Genomic DNA, 21,023 nt, shown 5'->3' with positions numbered 1-21,023 from the left:
CCTTAGAATCACAGTGTAACTGCCTGGCTCAGAAGAGCAAACTGAGTCAGCCCTTAACCCCAGTGTGCTGAAATTGTCAAAACGTGTTTTTCAGCAGAAATAAACACGTTTTGGCAACTTTGGTCACCACCATGTAAGTTATAGGGCAGGAACAGCACAGTTTTCAAAACGTGTTTTTCAGCCCGAAATAAACGCGTTTTCTCAGCCCTTAGAATCACAGTGTAACTGCCTGTCTCAGAAGAGCACACTGAGTCAGCCCTTAACCCCAGTGTGCTGAAATTGTCAAAACGTGTTTTACAGCAGAAATAAACACGTTTTGGCAACTTTGGTCACCACCATGTAAGTTATAGGGCAGGAACAGCACAGTTTTCAAAACGTGTTTTTCAGCCCGAAATAAACGCGTTTTCTCAGCCCTTAGAATCACAGTGTAAATGCCTGGCTCAGAAGAGCAAACTGAGTCAGCCCTTAACCCCAGTGTGCTGAAATAGTCAAAACGTGTTTTTCAGCAGAAATAAACACGTTTTGGCAACTTTGGTCACCACCATGTAAGTTATAGGGCAGGAACAGCACAGTTTTCAAAACGTGTTTTTCAGCCCGAAATAAACGCGTTTTCTCAGCTCTTAGAATCGCAGTGTAACTGCCTGTCTCAGAAGAGCACACTGAGTCAGCCCTTAACCCCAGTGTGCTGAAATTGTCAAAACGTGTTTTACAGCAGAAATAAACACGTTTTGGCAACTTTGGTCACCACCATGTAAGTTATAGGGCAGGAACAGCACAGTTTTCAAAACGTGTTTTTCAGCCCGAAATAAACGCGTTTTCTCAGCTCTTAGAATCGCAGTGTAACTGCCTGTCTCAGAAGAGCACACTGAGTCAGCCCTTAACCCCAGTGTGCTGAAATTGTCAAATCGTGTTTTTCAGCAGAAATAAACACGTTTTGGCAACTTTAGTCACCACCATGTAAGTTATAGGGCAGGAACAGCACAGTTTTCAAAACGTGTTTTTCAGCCCGAAATAAACGCGTTTTCTCAGCTCTTAGAATCGCAGTGTAACTGCCTGTCTCAGAAGAGCACACTGAGTCAGCCCTTAACCCCAGTGTGCTGAAATTGTCAAAACGTGTTTTTCAGCAGAAATAAACACGTTTTGGCAACTTTGGTCACCACCATGTAAGTTATAGGGCAGGAACAGCACAGTTTTCAAAACGTGTTTTTCAGCACGAAATAAACGCGTTTTCTCAGCTCTTAGAATCGCAGTGTAACTGCCTGTCTCAGAAGAGCACACTGAGTCAGCCCTTAACCCCAGTGTGCTGAAATTGTCAAAACGTGTTTTTCAGCAGAAATAAACACGTTTTGGCAACTTTGGTCACCACCATGTAAGTTATAGGGCAGGAACAGAACAGTTTTCAAAACGTGTTTTTCAGCCCGAAATAAACGCGTTTTCTCAGCTCTTAGAATCGCAGTGTAACTGCCTGTCTCAGAAGAGCACACTGAGTCAGCCCTTAACCCCAGTGTGCTGAAATTGTCAAAACGTGTTTTACAGCAGAAATAAACACGTTTTGGCAACTTTGGTCAGCACCATGTAACTTATAGGGCAGGAACAGCACAGTTTTCAAAACGTGTTTTTCAGCCCGAAATAAACGCGTTTTCTCAGCTCTTAGAATCGCTGTGTAACTGCCTGTCTCAGAAGAGCACACTGAGTCAGCCCTTAACCCCAGTGTGCTGAAATTGTCAAAACGTGTTTTACAGCAGAAATAAACACGTTTTGGCAACTTTGGTCAGCACCATGTAACTTATAGGGCAGGAACAGCACAGTTTTCAAAACGTGTTTTTCAGCCCGAAATAAACGCGTTTTCTCAGCCCTTAGAATCACAGTGTAACTGCCTGTCTCAGAAGAGCACAGTGAGTCAGCCCTTAACCCCAGTGTGCTGAAATTGTCAAAACGTGTTTTTCAGCAGAAATAAACACGTTTTGGCAACTTTGGTCACCACCATGTAAGTTATATGGCAGGAACAGCACAGTTTTCAAAACGTGTTTTTCAGCCCGAAATAAACGCGTTTTCTCAGCTCTTAGAATCGCAGTGTAACTGCCTGTCTCAGAAGAGCACAGTGAGTCAGCCCTTAACCCCAGTGTGCTGAAATTGTCAAAACGTGTTTTACAGCAGAAATAAACACGTTTTGGCAACTTTGGTCACCACCATGTAAGTTATATGGCATGAACAGCACAGTTTTCAAAACGTGTTTTTCAGCCCGAAATAAACGCGTTTTCTCAGCTCTTAGAATCGCAGTGTAACTGCCTGTCTCAGAAGAGCACAGTGAGTCAGCCCTTAACCCCAGTGTGCTGAAATTGTCAAAACGTGTTTTACAGCAGAAATAAACACGTTTTGGCAACTTTGGTCACCACCATGTAACTTATAGGGCAGGAACAGCACAGTTTTCAAAACGTGTTTTTCAGCCCGAAATAAACGCGTTTTCTCAGCCCTTAGAATCACAGTGTAACTGCCTGTCTCAGAAGAGCACACTGAGTCAGCCCTTAACCCCAGTGTGCTGAAATTGTCAAAACGTGTTTTACAGCAGAAATAAACACGTTTTGGCAACTTTGGTCACCACCATGTAAGTTATAGGGCATAAACAGCACAGTTTTCAAAACGTGTTTTTCAGCCCGAAATAAACGCGTTTTCTCAGCCCTTAGAATCACAGTGTAACTGCCTGGCTCAGAAGAGCAAACTGAATCAGCCCTTAACCCCAGTGTGCTGAAATTGTCAAAACGTGTTTTTCAGCAGAAATAAACACGTTTTGGCAACTTTGGTCACCACCATGTAAGTTATAGGGCAGGAACAGCACAGTTTTCAAAACGTGTTTTTCAGCCCGAAATAAACGCGTTTTCTCAGCTCTTAGAATCGCAGTGTAACTGCCTGTCTCAGAAGAGCACACTGAGTCAGCCCTTAACCCCAGTGTGCTGAAATTGTCAAAACGTGTTTTTCAGCAGAAATAAACACGTTTTGGCAACTTTGGTCACCACCATGTAAGTTATAGGGCAGGAACAGCACAGTTTTCAAAACGTGTTTTTCAACCCGAAATAAACGCGTTTTCTCAGCTCTTAGAATCGCAGTGTAACTGCCTGTCTCAGAAGAGCACACTGAGTCAGCCCTTAACCCCAGTGTGCTGAAATTGTCAAAACGTGTTTTACAGCAGAAATAAACACGTTTTGGCAACTTTGGTCACCACCATGTAAGTTATAGGGCATAAACAGCACAGTTTTCAAAACGTGTTTTTCAGCCCGAAATAAACGCGTTTTCTCAGCCCTTAGAATCACAGTGTAACTGCCTGGCTCAGAAGAGCAAACTGAGTCAGCCCTTAACCCCAGTGTGCTGAAATTGTCAAAACGTGTTTTTCAGCAGAAATAAACACGTTTTGGCAACTTTGGTCACCACCATGTAAGTTATAGGGCAGGAACAGCACAGTTTTCAAAACGTGTTTTTCAGCCCGAAATAAACGCGTTTTCTCAGCTCTTAGAATCGCAGTGTAACTGCCTGTCTCAGAAGAGCACACTGAGTCAGCCCTTAACCCCAGTGTGCTGAAATTGTCAAAACGTGTTTTTCAGCAGAAATAAACACGTTTTGGCAAATTTGGTCACCACCATGTAAGTTATAGGGCAGGAACAGCACAGTTTTCAAAACGTGTTTTTCAGCCCGAAATAAACGCGTTTTCTCAGCTCTTAGAATCGCAGTGTAACTGCCTGTCTCAGAAGAGCACACTGAGTCAGCCCTTAACCCCAGTGTGCTGAAATTGTCAAAACGTGTTTTACAGCAGAAATAAACACGTTTTGGCAACTTTGGTCAGCACCATGTAACTTATAGGGCAGGAACAGCACAGTTTTCAAAACGTGTTTTTCAGCCCGAAATAAACGCGTTTTCTCAGCCCTTAGAATCACAGTGTAACTGCCTGGCTCAGAAGAGCACACTGAGTCAGCCCTTAACCCCAGTGTGCTGAAATTGTCAAAACGTGTTTTTCAGCAGAAATAAACACGTTTTGGCAACTTTGGTCACCACCATGTAAGTTATATCGCAGGAACAGCACAGTTTTCAAAACGTGTTTTTCAGCCCGAAATAAACGCGTTTTCTCTGCCCTTAGAATCACAGTGTAACTGCCTGTCTCAGAAGAGCACAGTGAGTCAGCCCTTAACCCCAGTGTGCTGAAATTGTCAAAACGTGTTTTTCAGCAGAAATAAACACGTTTTGGCAACTTTGGTCACCACCAGGTAAGTTATATGGCAGGAACAGCACAGTTTTCAAAACGTGTTTTTCAGCCCGAAATAAACGCGTTTTCTCTGCCCTTAGAATCACAGTGTAACTGCCTGTCTCAGAAGAGCACAGTGAGTCAGCCCTTAACCCCAGTGTGCTGAAATTGTCAAAACGTGTTTTTCAGCAGAAATAAACACGTTTTGGCAACTTTGGTCACCACCATGTAAGTTATATGGCAGGAACAGCACAGTTTTCAAAACGTGTTTTTCAGCTCGAAATCAACGCGTTTTCTCAGCCCTTAGAATCACAGTGTAACTGCCTGGCTCAGAAGAGCACACTGAGTCAGCCCTTAACCCCAGTGTGCTGAAATTGTCAAAACGTGTTTTTCAGCAGAAATAAACACGTTTTGGCAACTTTGGTCACCACCATGTAAGTTATAGGGCAGGAACAGCACAGTTTTCAAAACGTGTTTTTCAGCCCGAAATAAACGCGTTTTCTCAGCTCTTAGAATCGCAGTGTAACTGCCTGTCTCAGAAGAGCACACTGAGTCAGCCCTTAACCCCAGTGTGCTGAAATTGTCAAAACGTGTTTTACAGCAGAAATAAACACGTTTTGGCAACTTTGGTCACCACCATGTAAGTTATAGGGCATAAACAGCACAGTTTTCAAAACGTGTTTTTCAGCCCGAAATAAACGCGTTTTCTCAGCCCTTAGAATCACAGTGTAACTGCCTGGCTCAGAAGAGCAAACTGAGTCAGCCCTTAACCCCAGTGTGCTGAAATTGTCAAAACGTGTTTTTCAGCAGAAATAAACACGTTTTGGCAACTTTGGTCACCACCATGTAAGTTATAGGGCAGGAACAGCACAGTTTTCAAAACGTGTTTTTCAGCCCGAAATAAACGCGTTTTCTCAGCCCTTAGAATCACAGTGTAACTGCCTGGCTCAGAAGAGCAAACTGAGTCAGCCCTTAACCCCAGTGTGCTGAAATTGTCAAAACGTGTTTTTCAGCAGAAATAAACACGTTTTGGCAACTTTGGTCACCACCATGTAAGTTATAGGGCAGGAACAGCACAGTTTTCAAAACGTGTTTTTCAGCCCGAAATAAACGCGTTTTCTCAGCCCTTAGAATCACAGTGTAACTGCCTGGCTCAGAAGAGCACACTGAGTCAGCCCTTAACCCCAGTGTGCTGAAATTGTCAAAACGTGTTTTTCAGCAGAAATAAACACGTTTTGGCAACTTTGGTCACCACCATGTAAGTTATAGGGCAGGAACAGCACAGTTTTCAAAACGTGTTTTTCAGCCCGAAATAAACGCGTTTTCTCAGCTCTTAGAATCGCAGTGTAACTGCCTGTCTCAGAAGAGCACACTGAGTCAGCCCTTAACCCCAGTGTGCTGAAATTGTCAAAACGTGTTTTACAGCAGAAATAAACACGTTTTGGCAACTTTGGTCACCACCATGTAAGTTATAGGGCAGGAACAGCACAGTTTTCAAAACGTGTTTTTCAGCACGAAATAAACGCGTTTTCTCAGCTCTTAGAATCGCAGTGTAACTGCCTGTCTCAGAAGAGCACACTGAGTCAGCCCTTAACCCCAGTGTGCTGAAATTGTCAAAACGTGTTTTTCAGCAGAAATAAACACGTTTTGGCAACTTTGGTCACCACCATGTAAGTTATAGGGCAGGAACAGCACAGTTTTCAAAACGTGTTTTTCAGCCCGAAATAAACGCGTTTTCTCAGCTCTTAGAATCGCAGTGTAACTGCCTGTCTCAGAAGAGCACACTGAGTCAGCCCTTAACCCCAGTGTGCTGAAATTGTCAAAACGTGTTTTTCAGCAGAAATAAACACGTTTTGGCAACTTTGGTCACCACCATGTAAGTTATAGGGCAGGAACAGAACAGTTTTCAAAACGTGTTTTTCAGCCCGAAATAAACGCGTTTTCTCAGCTCTTAGAATCGCAGTGTAACTGCCTGTCTCAGAAGAGCACACTGAGTCAGCCCTTAACCCCAGTGTGCTGAAATTGTCAAAACGTGTTTTACAGCAGAAATAAACACGTTTTGGCAACTTTGGTCAGCACCATGTAACTTATAGGGCAGGAACAGCACAGTTTTCAAAACGTGTTTTTCAGCCCGAAATAAACGCGTTTTCTCAGCTCTTAGAATCGCAGTGTAACTGCCTGTCTCAGAAGAGCACACTGAGTCAGCCCTTAACCCCAGTGTGCTGAAATTGTCAAAACGTGTTTTACAGCAGAAATAAACACGTTTTGGCAACTTTGGTCACCACCATGTAACTTATAGGGCAGGAACAGCACAGTTTTCAAAACGTGTTTTTCAGCCCGAAATAAACGCGTTTTCTCAGCCCTTAGAATCACAGTGTAACTGCCTGTCTCAGAAGAGCACAGTGAGTCAGCCCTTAACCCCAGTGTGCTGAAATTGTCAAAACGTGTTTTTCAGCAGAAATAAACACGTTTTGGCAACTTTGGTCACCACCATGTAAGTTATATGGCAGGAACAGCACAGTTTTCAAAACGTGTTTTTCAGCCCGAAATAAACGCGTTTTCTCAGCTCTTAGAATCGCAGTGTAACTGCCTGTCTCAGAAGAGCACAGTGAGTCAGCCCTTAACCCCAGTGTGCTGAAATTGTCAAAACGTGTTTTACAGCAGAAATAAACACGTTTTGGCAACTTTGGTCACCACCATGTAAGTTATATGGCATGAACAGCACAGTTTTCAAAACGTGTTTTTCAGCCCGAAATAAACGCGTTTTCTCAGCCCTTAGAATCGCAGTGTAACTGCCTGGCTCAGAAGAGCACAGTGAGTCAGCCCTTAACCCCAGTGTGCTGAAATTGTCAAAACGTGTTTTACAGCAGAAATAAACACGTTTTGGCAACTTTGGTCACCACCATGTAAGTTATATGGCATGAACAGCACAGTTTTCAAAACGTGTTTTTCAGCCCGAAATAAACGCGTTTTCTCAGCTCTTAGAATCGCAGTGTAACTGCCTGTCTCAGAAGAGCACAGTGAGTCAGCCCTTAACCCCAGTGTGCTGAAATTGTCAAAACGTGTTTTACAGCAGAAATAAACACGTTTTGGCAACTTTGGTCACCACCATGTAACTTATAGGGCAGGAACAGCACAGTTTTCAAAACGTGTTTTTCAGCCCGAAATAAACGCGTTTTCTCAGCCCTTAGAATCACAGTGTAACTGCCTGTCTCAGAAGAGCACACTGAGTCAGCCCTTAACCCCAGTGTGCTGAAATTGTCAAAACGTGTTTTACAGCAGAAATAAACACGTTTTGGCAACTTTGGTCACCACCATGTAAGTTATAGGGCATAAACAGCACAGTTTTCAAAACGTGTTTTTCAGCCCGAAATAAACGCGTTTTCTCAGCCCTTAGAATCACAGTGTAACTGCCTGGCTCAGAAGAGCAAACTGAATCAGCCCTTAACCCCAGTGTGCTGAAATTGTCAAAACGTGTTTTTCAGCAGAAATAAACACGTTTTGGCAACTTTGGTCACCACCATGTAAGTTATAGGGCAGGAACAGCACAGTTTTCAAAACGTGTTTTTCAGCCCGAAATAAACGCGTTTTCTCAGCTCTTAGAATCGCAGTGTAACTGCCTGTCTCAGAAGAGCACACTGAGTCAGCCCTTAACCCCAGTGTGCTGAAATTGTCAAAACGTGTTTTTCAGCAGAAATAAACACGTTTTGGCAATTTTGGTCACCACCATGTAAGTTATAGGGCAGGAACAGCACAGTTTTCAAAACGTGTTTTTCAGCCCGAAATAAACGCGTTTTCTCAGCTCTTAGAAACGCAGTGTAACTGCCTGTCTCAGAAGAGCACACTGAGTCAGCCCTTAACCCCAGTGTGCTGAAATTGTCAAAACGTGTTTTTCAGCAGAAATAAACACGTTTTGGCAACTTTGGTCACCACCATGTAAGTTATAGGGCAGGAACAGCACAGTTTTCAAAACGTGTTTTTCAGCCCGAAATAAACGCGTTTTCTCAGCCCTTAGAATCACAGTGTAACTGCCTGTCTCAGAAGAGCAAACTGAGTCAGCCCTTAACCCCAGTGTGCTGAAATTGTCAAAACGTGTTTTACAGCAGAAATAAACACGTTTTGGCAACTTTGGTCACCACCATGTAAGTTATAGGGCAGGAACAGCACAGTTTTCAAAACGTGTTTTTCAGCCCGAAATAAACGCGTTTTCTCAGCCCTTAGAATCACAGTGTAACTGCCTGGCTCAGAAGAGCAAACTGAGTCAGCCCTTAACCCCAGTGTGCTGAAATTGTCAAAACGTGTTTTACAGCAGAAATAAACACGTTTTGGCAACTTTGGTCACCACCATGTAAGTTATAGGGCAGGAACAGCACAGTTTTCAAAACGTGTTTTTCAGCCCGAAATAAACGCGTTTTCTCAGCCCTTAGAATCACAGTGTAACTGCCTGGCTCAGAAGAGCAAACTGAGTCAGCCCTTAACCCCAGTGTGCTGAAATTGTCAAAACGTGTTTTTCAGCAGAAATAAACACGTTTTGGCAACTTTGGTCACCACCATGTAAGTTATAGGGCAGGAACAGCACAGTTTTCAAAACGTGTTTTTCAGCCCGAAATAAACGCGTTTTCTCAGCCCTTAGAATCACAGTGTAACTGCCTGGCTCAGAAGAGCAAACTGAGTGAGCCCTTAACCCCAGTGTGCTGAAATTGTCAAAACGTGTTTTTCAGCAGAAATAAACACGTTTTGGCAACTTTGGTCACCACCATGTAAGTTATAGGGCAGGAACAGCACAGTTTTCAAAACGTGTTTTTCAGCCCGAAATAAACGCGTTTTCTCAGCCCTTAGAATCACAGTGTAAATGCCTGGCTCAGAAGAGCAAACTGAGTCAGCCCTTAACCCCAGTGTGCTGAAATTGTCAAAACGTGTTTTTCAGCAGAAATAAACACGTTTTGGCAACTTTGGTCACCACCATGTAAGTTATAGGGCAGGAACAGCACAGTTTTCAAAACGTGTTTTTCAGCCCGAAATAAACGCGTTTTCTCAGCTCTTAGAATCGCAGTGTAACTGCCTGTCTCAGAAGAGCACACTGAGTCAGCCCTTAACCCCAGTGTGCTGAAATTGTCAAAACGTGTTTTACAGCAGAAATAAACACGTTTTGGCAACTTTGGTCACCACCATGTAAGTTATAGGGCAGGAACAGCACAGTTTTCAAAACGTGTTTTTCAGCCCGAAATAAACACGTTTTCTCAGCTCTTAGAATCGCAGTGTAACTGCCTGTCTCAGAAGAGCACACTGAGTCAGCCCTTAACCCCAGTGTGCTGAAATTGTCAAAACGTGTTTTTCAGCAGAAATAAACACGTTTTGGCAACTTTGGTCACCACCATGTAAGTTATAGGGCAGGAACAGCACAGTTTTCAAAACGTGTTTTTCAGCCCGAAATAAACGCGTTTTCTCAGCTCTTAGAATCGCAGTGTAACTGCCTGTCTCAGAAGAGCACACTGAGTCAGCCCTTAACCCCAGTGTGCTGAAATTGTCAAAACGTGTTTTTCAGCAGAAATAAACACGTTTTGGCAACTTTGGTCACCACCATGTAAGTTATAGGGCAGGAACAGCACAGTTTTCAAAACGTGTTTTTCAGCCCGAAATAAACGCGTTTTCTCAGCTCTTAGAATCGCAGTGTAACTGCCTGTCTCAGAAGAGCACACTGAGTCAGCCCTTAACCCCAGTGTGCTGAAATTGTCAAAACGTGTTTTTCAGCAGAAATAAACACGTTTTGGCAACTTTGGTCACCACCATGTAAGTTATAGGGCAGGAACAGCACAGTTTTCAAAACGTGTTTTTCAGCCCGAAATAAACGCGTTTTCTCAGCTCTTAGAATCGCAGTGTAACTGCCTGTCTCAGAAGAGCACACTGAGTCAGCCCTTAACCCCAGTGTGCTGAAATTGTCAAAACGTATTTTTCAGCAGAAATAAACACGTTTTGGCAACTTTGGTCACCACCATGTAAGTTATAGGGCAGGAACAGCACAGTTTTCAAAACGTGTTTTTCAGCCCGAAATAAACGCGTTTTCTCAGCTCTTAGAATCGCAGTGTAACTGCCTGTCTCAGAAGAGCACACTGAGTCAGCCCTTAACCCCAGTGTGCTGAAATTGTCAAAACGTGTTTTACAGCAGAAATAAACACGTTTTGGCAACTTTGGTCACCACCATGTAAGTTATAGGGCATAAACAGCACAGTTTTCAAAACGTGTTTATCAGCCCGAAATAAACGCGTTTTCTCAGCCCTTAGAATCACAGTGTAACTGCCTGGCTCAGAAGAGCAAACTGAGTCAGCCCTTAACCCCAGTGTGCTGAAATTGTCAAAACGTGTTTTTCAGCAGAAATAAACACGTTTTGGCAACTTTGGTCACCACCATGTAAGTTATAGGGCAGGAACAGCACAGTTTTCAAAACGTGTTTTTCAGCCCGAAATAAACGCGTTTTCTCAGCTCTTAGAATCGCAGTGTAACTGCCTGTCTCAGAAGAGCACACTGAGTCAGCCCTTAACCCCAGTGTGCTGAAATTGTCAAAACGTGTTTTTCAGCAGAAATAAACACGTTTTGGCAACTTTGGTCACCACCATGTAAGTTATAGGGCAGGAACAGCACAGTTTTCAAAACGTGTTTTTCAGCCCGAAATAAACGCGTTTTCTCAGCTCTTAGAATCGCAGTGTAAATGCCTGTCTCAGAAGAGCACACTGAGTCAGCCCTTAACCCCAGTGTGCTGAAATTGTCAAAACGTGTTTTACAGCAGAAATAAACACGTTTTGGCAACTTTGGTCAGCACCATGTAACTTATAGGGCAGGAACAGCACAGTTTTCAAAACGTGTTTTTCAGCCCGAAATAAACGCGTTTTCTCAGCCCTTAGAATCACAGTGTAACTGCCTGTCTCAGAAGAGCACAGTGAGTCAGCCCTTAACCCCAGTGTGCTGAAATTGTGAAAACGTGTTTTTCAGCAGAAATAAACACGTTTTGGCAACTTTGGTCACCACCAGGTAAGTTATATGGCAGGAACAGCACAGTTTTCAAAACGTGTTTTTCAGCCCGAAATAAACGCGTTTTCTCTGCCCTTAGAATCACAGTGTAACTGCCTGTCTCAGAAGAGCACAGTGAGTCAGCCCTTAACCCCAGTGTGCTGAAATTGTCAAAACGTGTTTTTCAGCAGAAATAAACACGTTTTGGCAACTTTGGTCACCACCATGTAAGTTATAGGGCAGGAACAGCACAGTTTTCAAAACGTGTTTTTCAGCCCGAAATAAACGCGTTTTCTCAGCTCTTAGAATCGCAGTGTAACTGCCTGTCTCAGAAGATCACACTGAGTCAGCCCTTAACCCCAGTGTGCTGAAATTGTCAAAACGTGTTTTTCAGCAGAAATAAACACGTTTTGGCAACTTTGGTCACCACCATGTAAGTTATAGGGCAGGAACAGCACAGTTTTCAAAACGTGTTTTTCAGCCCGAAATAAACGCGTTTTCTCAGCCCTTAGAATCACAGTGTAACTGCCTGGCTCAGAAGAGCACACTGAGTCAGCCCTTAACCCCAGTGTGCTGAAATTGTCAAAACGTGTTTTTCAGCAGAAATAAACACGTTTTGGCAACTTTGGTCACCACCATGTAAGTTATATGGCAGGAACAGCACAGTTTTCAAAACGTGTTTTTCAGCCCGAAATAAACGCGTTTTCTCAGCCCTTAGAATCACAGTGTAACTGCCTGTCTCAGAAGAGCACAGTGAGTCAGCCCTTAACCCCAGTGTGCTGAAATTGTGAAAACGTGTTTTTCAGCAGAAATAAACACGTTTTGGCAACTTTGGTCACCACCAGGTAAGTTATATGGCAGGAACAGCACAGTTTTCAAAACGTGTTTTTCAGCCCGAAATAAACGCGTTTTCTCTGCCCTTAGAATCACAGTGTAACTGCCTGTCTCAGAAGAGCACAGTGAGTCAGCCCTTAACCCCAGTGTGCTGAAATTGTCAAAACGTGTTTTTCAGCAGAAATAAACACGTTTTGGCAACTTTGGTCACCACCATGTAAGTTATAGGGCAGGAACAGCACAGTTTTCAAAACGTGTTTTTCAGCCCGAAATAAACGCGTTTTCTCAGCTCTTAGAATCGCAGTGTAACTGCCTGTCTCAGAAGATCACACTGAGTCAGCCCTTAACCCCAGTGTGCTGAAATTGTCAAAACGTGTTTTTCAGCAGAAATAAACACGTTTTGGCAACTTTGGTCACCACCATGTAAGTTATAGGGCAGGAACAGCACAGTTTTCAAAACGTGTTTTTCAGCCCGAAATAAACGCGTTTTCTCAGCCCTTAGAATCACAGTGTAACTGCCTGTCTCAGAAGAGCACAGTGAGTCAGCCCTTAACCCCAGTGTGCTGAAATTGTCAAAACGTGTTTTTCAGCAGAAATAAACACGTTTTGGCAACTTTGGTCACCACCATGTAAGTTATATGGCAGGAACAGCACAGTTTTCAAAACGTGTTTTTCAGCCCGAAATAAACGCGTTTTCTCAGCTCTTAGAATCGCAGTGTAACTGCCTGTCTCAGAAGAGCACAGTGAGTCAGCCCTTAACCCCAGTGTGCTGAAATTGTCAAAACGTGTTTTACAGCAGAAATAAACACGTTTTGGCAACTTTGGTCACCACCATGTAAGTTATATGGCATGAACAGCACAGTTTTCAAAACGTGTTTTTCAGCCCGAAATAAACGCGTTTTCTCAGCTCTTAGAATCGCAGTGTAACTGCCTGTCTCAGAAGAGCACACTGAGTCAGCCCTTAACCCCAGTGTGCTGAAATTGTCAAAACGTGTTTTTCAGCAGAAATAAACACGTTTTGGCAACTTTGGTCACCACCATGTAAGTTATAGGGCAGGAACAGCACAGTTTTCAAAACGTGTTTTTCAGCCCGAAATAAACGCGTTTTCTCAGCTCTTAGAATCGCAGTGTAACTGCCTGTCTCAGAAGAGCACACTGAGTCAGCCCTTAACCCCAGTGTGCTGAAATTGTCAAAACGTATTTTTCAGCAGAAATAAACACGTTTTGGCAACTTTGGTCACCACCATGTAAGTTATAGGGCAGGAACAGCACAGTTTTCAAAACGTGTTTTTCAGCCCGAAATAAACGCGTTTTCTCAGCTCTTAGAATCGCAGTGTAACTGCCTGTCTCAGAAGAGCACACTGAGTCAGCCCTTAACCCCAGTGTGCTGAAATTGTCAAAACGTGTTTTACAGCAGAAATAAACACGTTTTGGCAACTTTGGTCACCACCATGTAAGTTATAGGGCATAAACAGCACAGTTTTCAAAACGTGTTTATCAGCCCGAAATAAACGCGTTTTCTCAGCCCTTAGAATCACAGTGTAACTGCCTGGCTCAGAAGAGCAAACTGAGTCAGCCCTTAACCCCAGTGTGCTGAAATTGTCAAAACGTGTTTTTCAGCAGAAATAAACACGTTTTGGCAACTTTGGTCACCACCATGTAAGTTATAGGGCAGGAACAGCACAGTTTTCAAAACGTGTTTTTCAGCCCGAAATAAACGCGTTTTCTCAGCTCTTAGAATCGCAGTGTAACTGCCTGTCTCAGAAGAGCACACTGAGTCAGCCCTTAACCCCAGTGTGCTGAAATTGTCAAAACGTGTTTTTCAGCAGAAATAAACACGTTTTGGCAACTTTGGTCACCACCATGTAAGTTATAGGGCAGGAACAGCACAGTTTTCAAAACGTGTTTTTCAGCCCGAAATAAACGCGTTTTCTCAGCTCTTAGAATCGCAGTGTAAATGCCTGTCTCAGAAGAGCACACTGAGTCAGCCCTTAACCCCAGTGTGCTGAAATTGTCAAAACGTGTTTTTCAGCAGAAATAAACACGTTTTGGCAACTTTGGTCACCACCATGTAAGTTATATGGCAGGAACAGCACAGTTTTCAAAACGTGTTTTTCAGCCCGAAATAAACGCGTTTTCTCAGCTCTTAGAATCGCAGTGTAACTGCCTGTCTCAGAAGAGCACACTGAGTCAGCCCTTAACCCCAGTGTGCTGAAATTGTCAAAACGTGTTTTACAGCAGAAATAAACACGTTTTGGCAACTTTGGTCAGCACCATGTAACTTATAGGGCAGGAACAGCACAGTTTTCAAAACGTGTTTTTCAGCCCGAAATAAACGCGTTTTCTCAGCCCTTAGAATCACAGTGTAACTGCCTGGCTCAGAAGAGCACACTGAGTCAGCCCTTAACCCCAGTGTGCTGAAATTGTCAAAACGTGTTTTTCAGCAGAAATAAACACGTTTTGGCAACTTTGGTCACCACCATGTAAGTTATATGGCAGGAACAGCACAGTTTTCAAAACGTGTTTTTCAGCCCGAAATAAACGCGTTTTCTCAGCCCTTAGAATCACAGTGTAACTGCCTGTCTCAGAAGAGCACAGTGAGTCAGCCCTTAACCCCAGTGTGCTGAAATTGTTAAAACGTGTTTTTCAGCAGAAATAAACACGTTTTGGCAACTTTGGTCACCACCAGGTAAGTTATATGGCAGGAACAGCACAGTTTTCAAAACGTGTTTTTCAGCCCGAAATAAACGCGTTTTCTCAGCCCTTAGAATCACAGTGTAACTGCCTGTCTCAGAAGAGCACAGTGAGTCAGCCCTTAACCCCAGTGTGCTGAAATTGTCAAAACGTGTTTTTCAGCAGAAATAAACACGTTTTGGCAACTTTGGTCACCACCATGTAAGTTATAGGGCAGGAACAGCACAGTTTTCAAAACGTGTTTTTCAGCCCGAAATAAACGCGTTTTCTCAGCCCTTAGAATCACAGTGTAACTGCCTGTCTCAGAAGAGCACAGTGAGTCAGCCCTTAACCCCAGTGTGCTGAAATTGTCAAAACGTGTTTTTCAGCAGAAATAAACACGTTTTGGCAACTTTGGTCACCACCATGTAAGTTATATGGCAGGAACAGCACAGTTTTCAAAACGTGTTTTTCAGCCCGAAATAAACGCGTTTTCTCAGCTCTTAGAATCGCAGTGTAACTGCCTGTCTCAGAAGAGCACAGTGAGTCAGCCCTTAACCCCAGTGTGCTGAAATTGTCAAAACGTGTTTTACAGCAGAAATAAACACGTTTTGGCAACTTTGGTCACCACCATGTAAGTTATATGGCATGAACAGCACAGTTTTCAAAACGTGTTTTTCAGCCCGAAATAAACGCGTTTTCTCAGCTCTTAGAATCGCAGTGTAACTGCCTGTCTCAGAAGAGCACAGTGAGTCAGCCCTTAACCCCAGTGTGCTGAAATTGTCAAAACGTGTTTTACAGCAGAAATAAACACGTTTTGGCAACTTTGGTCACCACCATGTAAGTTATATGGCATGAACAGCACAGTTTTCAAAACGTGTTTTTCAGCCCGAAATAAACGCGTTTTCTCAGCTCTTAGAATCGCAGTGTAACTGCCTGTCTCAGAAGAGCACAGTGAGTCAGCCCTTAACCCCAGTGTGCTGAAATTGTCAAAACGTGTTTTACAGCAGAAATAAACACGTTTTGGCAACTTTGGTCACCACCATGTAACTTATAGTGCAGGAACAGCACAGTTTTCAAAACGTGTTTTTCAGCCCGAAATAAACGCGTTTTCTCAGCTCTTAGAATCGCAGTGTAACTGCCTGTCTCAGAAGAGCACACTGAGTCAGCCCTTAACCCCAGTGTGCTGAAATTGTCAAAACGTGTTTTACAGCAGAAATAAACACGTTTTGGCAACTTTGGTCAGCACCATGTAACTTATAGGGCAGGAACAGCACAGTTTTCAAAACGTGTTTTTCAGCCCGAAATAAACGCGTTTTCTCAGCTCTTAGAATCGCTGTGTAACTGCCTGTCTCAGAAGAGCACACTGAGTCAGCCCTTAACCCCAGTGTGCTGAAATTGTCAAAACGTGTTTTACAGCAGAAATAAACACGTTTTGGCAACTTTGGTCAGCACCATGTAACTTATAGGGCAGGAACAGCACAGTTTTCAAAACGTGTTTTTCAGCCCGAAATAAACGCGTTTTCTCAGTCCTTAGAATCACAGTGTAACTGCCTGGCTCAGAAGAGCACACTGAGTCAGCCCTTAACCCCAGTGTGCTGAAATTGTCAAAACGTGTTTTTCAGCAGAAATAAACACGTTTTGGCAACTTTGGTCACCACCATGTAAGTTATATGGCAGGAACAGCACAGTTTTCAAAACGTGTTTTTCAGCCCGAAATAAACGCGTTTTCTCAGCCCTTAGAATCACAGTGTAACTGCCTGGCTCAGAAGAGCAAACTGAGTCAGCCCTTAACCCCAGTGTGCTGAAATTGTCAAAACGTGTTTTTCAGCAGAAATAAACACGTTTTGGCAACTTTGGTCACCACCATGTAAGTTATAGGGCAGGAACAGCACAGTTTTCAAAACGTGTTTTTCAGCCCGAAATAAACGCGTTTTCTCAGCCCTTAGAATCACAGTGTAACTGCCTGGCTCAGAAGAGCACACTGAGTCAGCCCTTAACCCCAGTGTGCTGAAATTGTCAAAACGTGTTTTACAGCAGAAATAAACACGTTTTGGCAACTTTGGTCACCACCATGTAAGTTATAGGGCAGGAACAGCACAGTTTTCAAAACGTGTTTTTCAGCCCGAAATAAACGCGTTTTCTCAGCCCTTAGAATCACAGTGTAAATGCCTGGCTCAGAAGAGCAAACTGAGTCAGCCCTTAACCCCAGTGTGCTGAAATTGTCAAAACGTGTTTTTCAGCAGAAATAAACACGTTTTGGCAACTTTGGTCACCACCATGTAAGTTATAGGGCAGGAACAGCACATTTTTCAAAACGTGTTTTTCAGCCCGAAATAAACGCGTTTTCTCAGCTCTTAGAATCGCAGTGTAACTGCCTGTCTCAGAAGAGCACACTGAGTCAGCCCTTAACCCCAGTGTGCTGAAATTGTCAAAACGTGTTTTTCAGCAGAAATAAACACGTTTTGGCAACTTTGGTCACCACCATGTAAGTTATAGGGCAGGAACAGCACAGTTTTCAAAACGTGTTTTTCAGCCCGAAATAAACGCGTTTTCTCAGCTCTTAGAATCGCAGTGTAACTGCCTGTCTCAGAAGAGCACACTGAGTCAGCCCTTAACCCCAGTGTGCTGAAATTGTCAAAACGTGTTTTTCAGCAGAAATAAACACGTTTTGGCAACTTTGGTCACCACCATGTAAGTTATAGGGCAGGAACAGCACAGTTTTCAAAACGTGTTTTTCAGCACGAAATAAACGCGTTTTCTCAGCTCTTAGAATCGCAGTGCAACTGCCTGTCTCAGAAGAGCACACTGAGTCAGCCCTTAACCCCAGTGTGCTGAAATTGTCAAAACGTGTTTTTCAGCAGAAATAAACACGTTTTGGCAACTTTGGTCACCACCATGTAAGTTATAGGGCAGGAACAGAACAGTTTTCAAAACGTGTTTTTCAGCCCGAAATAAACGCGTTTTCTCAGCTCTTAGAATCGCAGTGTAACTGCCTGTCTCAGAAGAGCACACTGAGTCAGCCCTTAACCCCAGTGTGCTGAAATTGTCAAAACGTGTTTTACAGCAGAAATAAACACGTTTTGGCAACTTTGGTCAGCACCATGTAACTTATAGGGCAGGAACAGCACAGTTTTCAAAACGTGTTTTTCAGCCCGAAATAAACGCGTTTTCTCAGCTCTTAGAATCGCTGTGTAACTGCCTGTCTCAGAAGAGCACACTGAGTCAGCCCTTAACCCCAGTGTGCTGAAATTGTCAAAACGTGTTTTACAGCAGAAATAAACACGTTTTGGCAACTTTGGTCAGCACCATGTAACTTATAGGGCAGGAACAGCACAGTTTTCAAAACGTGTTTTTCAGCCCGAAATAAACGCGTTTTCTCAGCCCTTAGAATCACAGTGTAACTGCCTGTCTCAGAAGAGCACAGTGAGTCAGCCCTTAACCCCAGTGTGCTGAAATTGTCAAAACGTGTTTTTCAGCAGAAATAAACACGTTTTGGCAACTTTGGTCACCACCATGTAAGTTATATGGCAGGAACAGCACAGTTTTCAAAACGTGTTTTTCAGCCCGAAATAAACGCGTTTTCTCAGCTCTTAGAATCGCAGTGTAACTGCCTGTCTCAGAAGAGCACAGTGAGTCAGCCCTTAACCCCAGTGTGCTGAAATTGTCAAAACGTGTTTTACAGCAGAAATAAACACGTTTTGGCAACTTTGGTCACCACCATGTAAGTTATATGGCATGAACAGCACAGTTTTCAAAACGTGTTTTTCAGCCCGAAATAAACGCGTTTTCTCAGCTCTTAGAATCGCAGTGTAACTGCCTGTCTCAGAAGAGCACAGTGAGTCAGCCCTTAACCCCAGTGTGCTGAAATTGTCAAAACGTGTTTTACAGCAGAAATAAACACGTTTTGGCAACTTTGGTCACCACCATGTAAGTTATATGGCATGAACAGCACAGTTTTCAAAACGTGTTTTTCAGCCCGAAATAAACGCGTTTTCTCAGCTCTTAGAATCGCAGTGTAACTGCCTGTCTCAGAAGAGCACAGTGAGTCAGCCCTTAACCCCAGTGTGCTGAAATTGTCAAAACGTGTTTTACAGCCGAAATAAACACGTTTTGGCAACTTTGGTCACCACCATGTAACTTATAGGGCAGGAACAGCACAGTTTTCAAAACGTGTTTTTCAGCCCGAAATAAACGCGTTTTCTCAGCTCTTAGAATCGCAGTGTAACTGCCTGTCTCAGAAGAGCACACTGAGTCAGCCCTTAACCCCAGTGTGCTGAAATTGTCAAAACGTGTTTTACAGCAGAAATAAACACGTTTTGGCAACTTTGGTCAGCACCATGTAACTTATAGGGCAGGAACAGCACAGTTTTCAAAACGTGTTTTTCAGCCCGAAATAAACGCGTTTTCTCAGCTCTTAGAATCGCTGTGTAACTGCCTGTCTCAGAAGAGCACACTGAGTCAGCCCTTAACCCCAGTGTGCTGAAATTGTCAAAACGTGTTTTACAGCAGAAATAAACACGTTTTGGCAACTTTGGTCAGCACCATGTAACTTATAGGGCAGGAACAGCACAGTTTTCAAAACGTGTTTTTCAGCCCGAAATAAACGCGTTTTCTCAGTCCTTAGAATCACAGTGTAACTGCCTGGCTCAGAAGAGCACACTGAGTCAGCCCTTAACCCCAGTGTGCTGAAATTGTCAAAACGTGTTTTTCAGCAGAAATAAACACGTTTTGGCAACTTTGGTCACCACCATGTAAGTTATATGGCAGGAACAGCACAGTTTTCAAAACGTGTTTTTCAGCCCGAAATAAACGCGTTTTCTCAGCCCTTAGAATCACAGTGTAACTGCCTGGCTCAGAAGAGCAAACTGAGTCAGCCCTTAACCCCAGTGTGCTGAAATTGTCAAAACGTGTTTTTCAGCAGAAATAAACACGTTTTGGCAACTTTGGTCACCACCATGTAAGTTATAGGGCAGGAACAGCACAGTTTTCAAAACGTGTTTTTCAGCCCGAAATAAACGCGTTTTCTCAGCCCTTAGAATCACAGTGTAACTGCCTGGCTCAGAAGAGCACACTGAGTCAGCCCTTAACCCCAGTGTGCTGAAATTGTCAAAACGTGTTTTACAGCAGAAATAAACACGTTTTGGCAACTTTGGTCACCACCATGTAAGTTATAGGGCAGGAACAGCACAGTTTTCAAAACGTGTTTTTCAGCCCGAAATAAACGCGTTTTCTCAGCCCTTAGAATCACAGTGTAAATGCCTGGCTCAGAAGAGCAAACTGAGTCAGCCCTTAACCCCAGTGTGCTGAAATTGTCAAAACGTGTTTTTCAGCAGAAATAAACACGTTTTGGCAACTTTGGTCACCACCATGTAAGTTATAGGGCAGGAACAGCACAGTTTTCAAAACGTGTTTTTCAGCCCGAAATAAACGCGTTTTCTCAGCTCTTAGAATCGCAGTGTAACTGCCTGTCTCAGAAGAGCACACTGAGTCAGCCCTTAACCCCAGTTTGCTGAAATTGTCAAAACGTGTTTTTCAGCAGAAATAAACACGTTTTGGCAACTTTGGTCACCACCATGTAAGTTATAGGGCAGGAACAGCACAGTTTTCAAAACGTGTTTTTCAGCCCGAAATAAACGCGTTTTCTCAGCTCTTAGAATCGCAGTGTAACTGCCTGTCTCAGAAGAGCACACTGAGTCAGCCCTTAACCCCAGTGTGCTGAAATTGTCAAAACGTGTTTTTCAGCAGAAATAAACACGTTTTGGCAACTTTGGTCACCACCATGTAAGTTATAGGGCAGGAACAGCACAGTTTTCAAAACGTGTTTTTCAGCACGAAATAAACGCGTTTTCTCAGCTCTTAGAATCGCAGTGCAACTGCCTGTCTCAGAAGAGCACACTGAGTCAGCCCTTAACCCCAGTGTGCTGAAATTGTCAAAACGTGTTTTTCAGCAGAAATAAACACGTTTTGGCAACTTTGGTCACCACCATGTAAGTTATAGGGCAGGAACAGAACAGTTTTCAAAACGTGTTTTTCAGCCCGAAATAAACGCGTTTTCTCAGCTCTTAGAATCGCAGTGTAACTGCCTGTCTCAGAAGAGCACACTGAGTCAGCCCTTAACCCCAGTGTGCTGAAATTGTCAAAACGTGTTTTACAGCAGAAATAAACACGTTTTGGCAACTTTGGTCAGCACCATGTAACTTATAGGGCAGGAACAGCACAGTTTTCAAAACGTGTTTTTCAGCCCGAAATAAACGCGTTTTCTCAGCTCTTAGAATCG

Source organism: Atractosteus spatula, chromosome 3 (assembly GCF_055471065.1).
Source record: "Atractosteus spatula isolate fAtrSpa1 chromosome 3, fAtrSpa1.hap1, whole genome shotgun sequence".
NCBI classification, from domain to species: Eukaryota; Metazoa; Chordata; class Actinopteri; order Semionotiformes; family Lepisosteidae; genus Atractosteus; species Atractosteus spatula.
Note: the sequence above shows the minus strand (reverse complement) of the source record.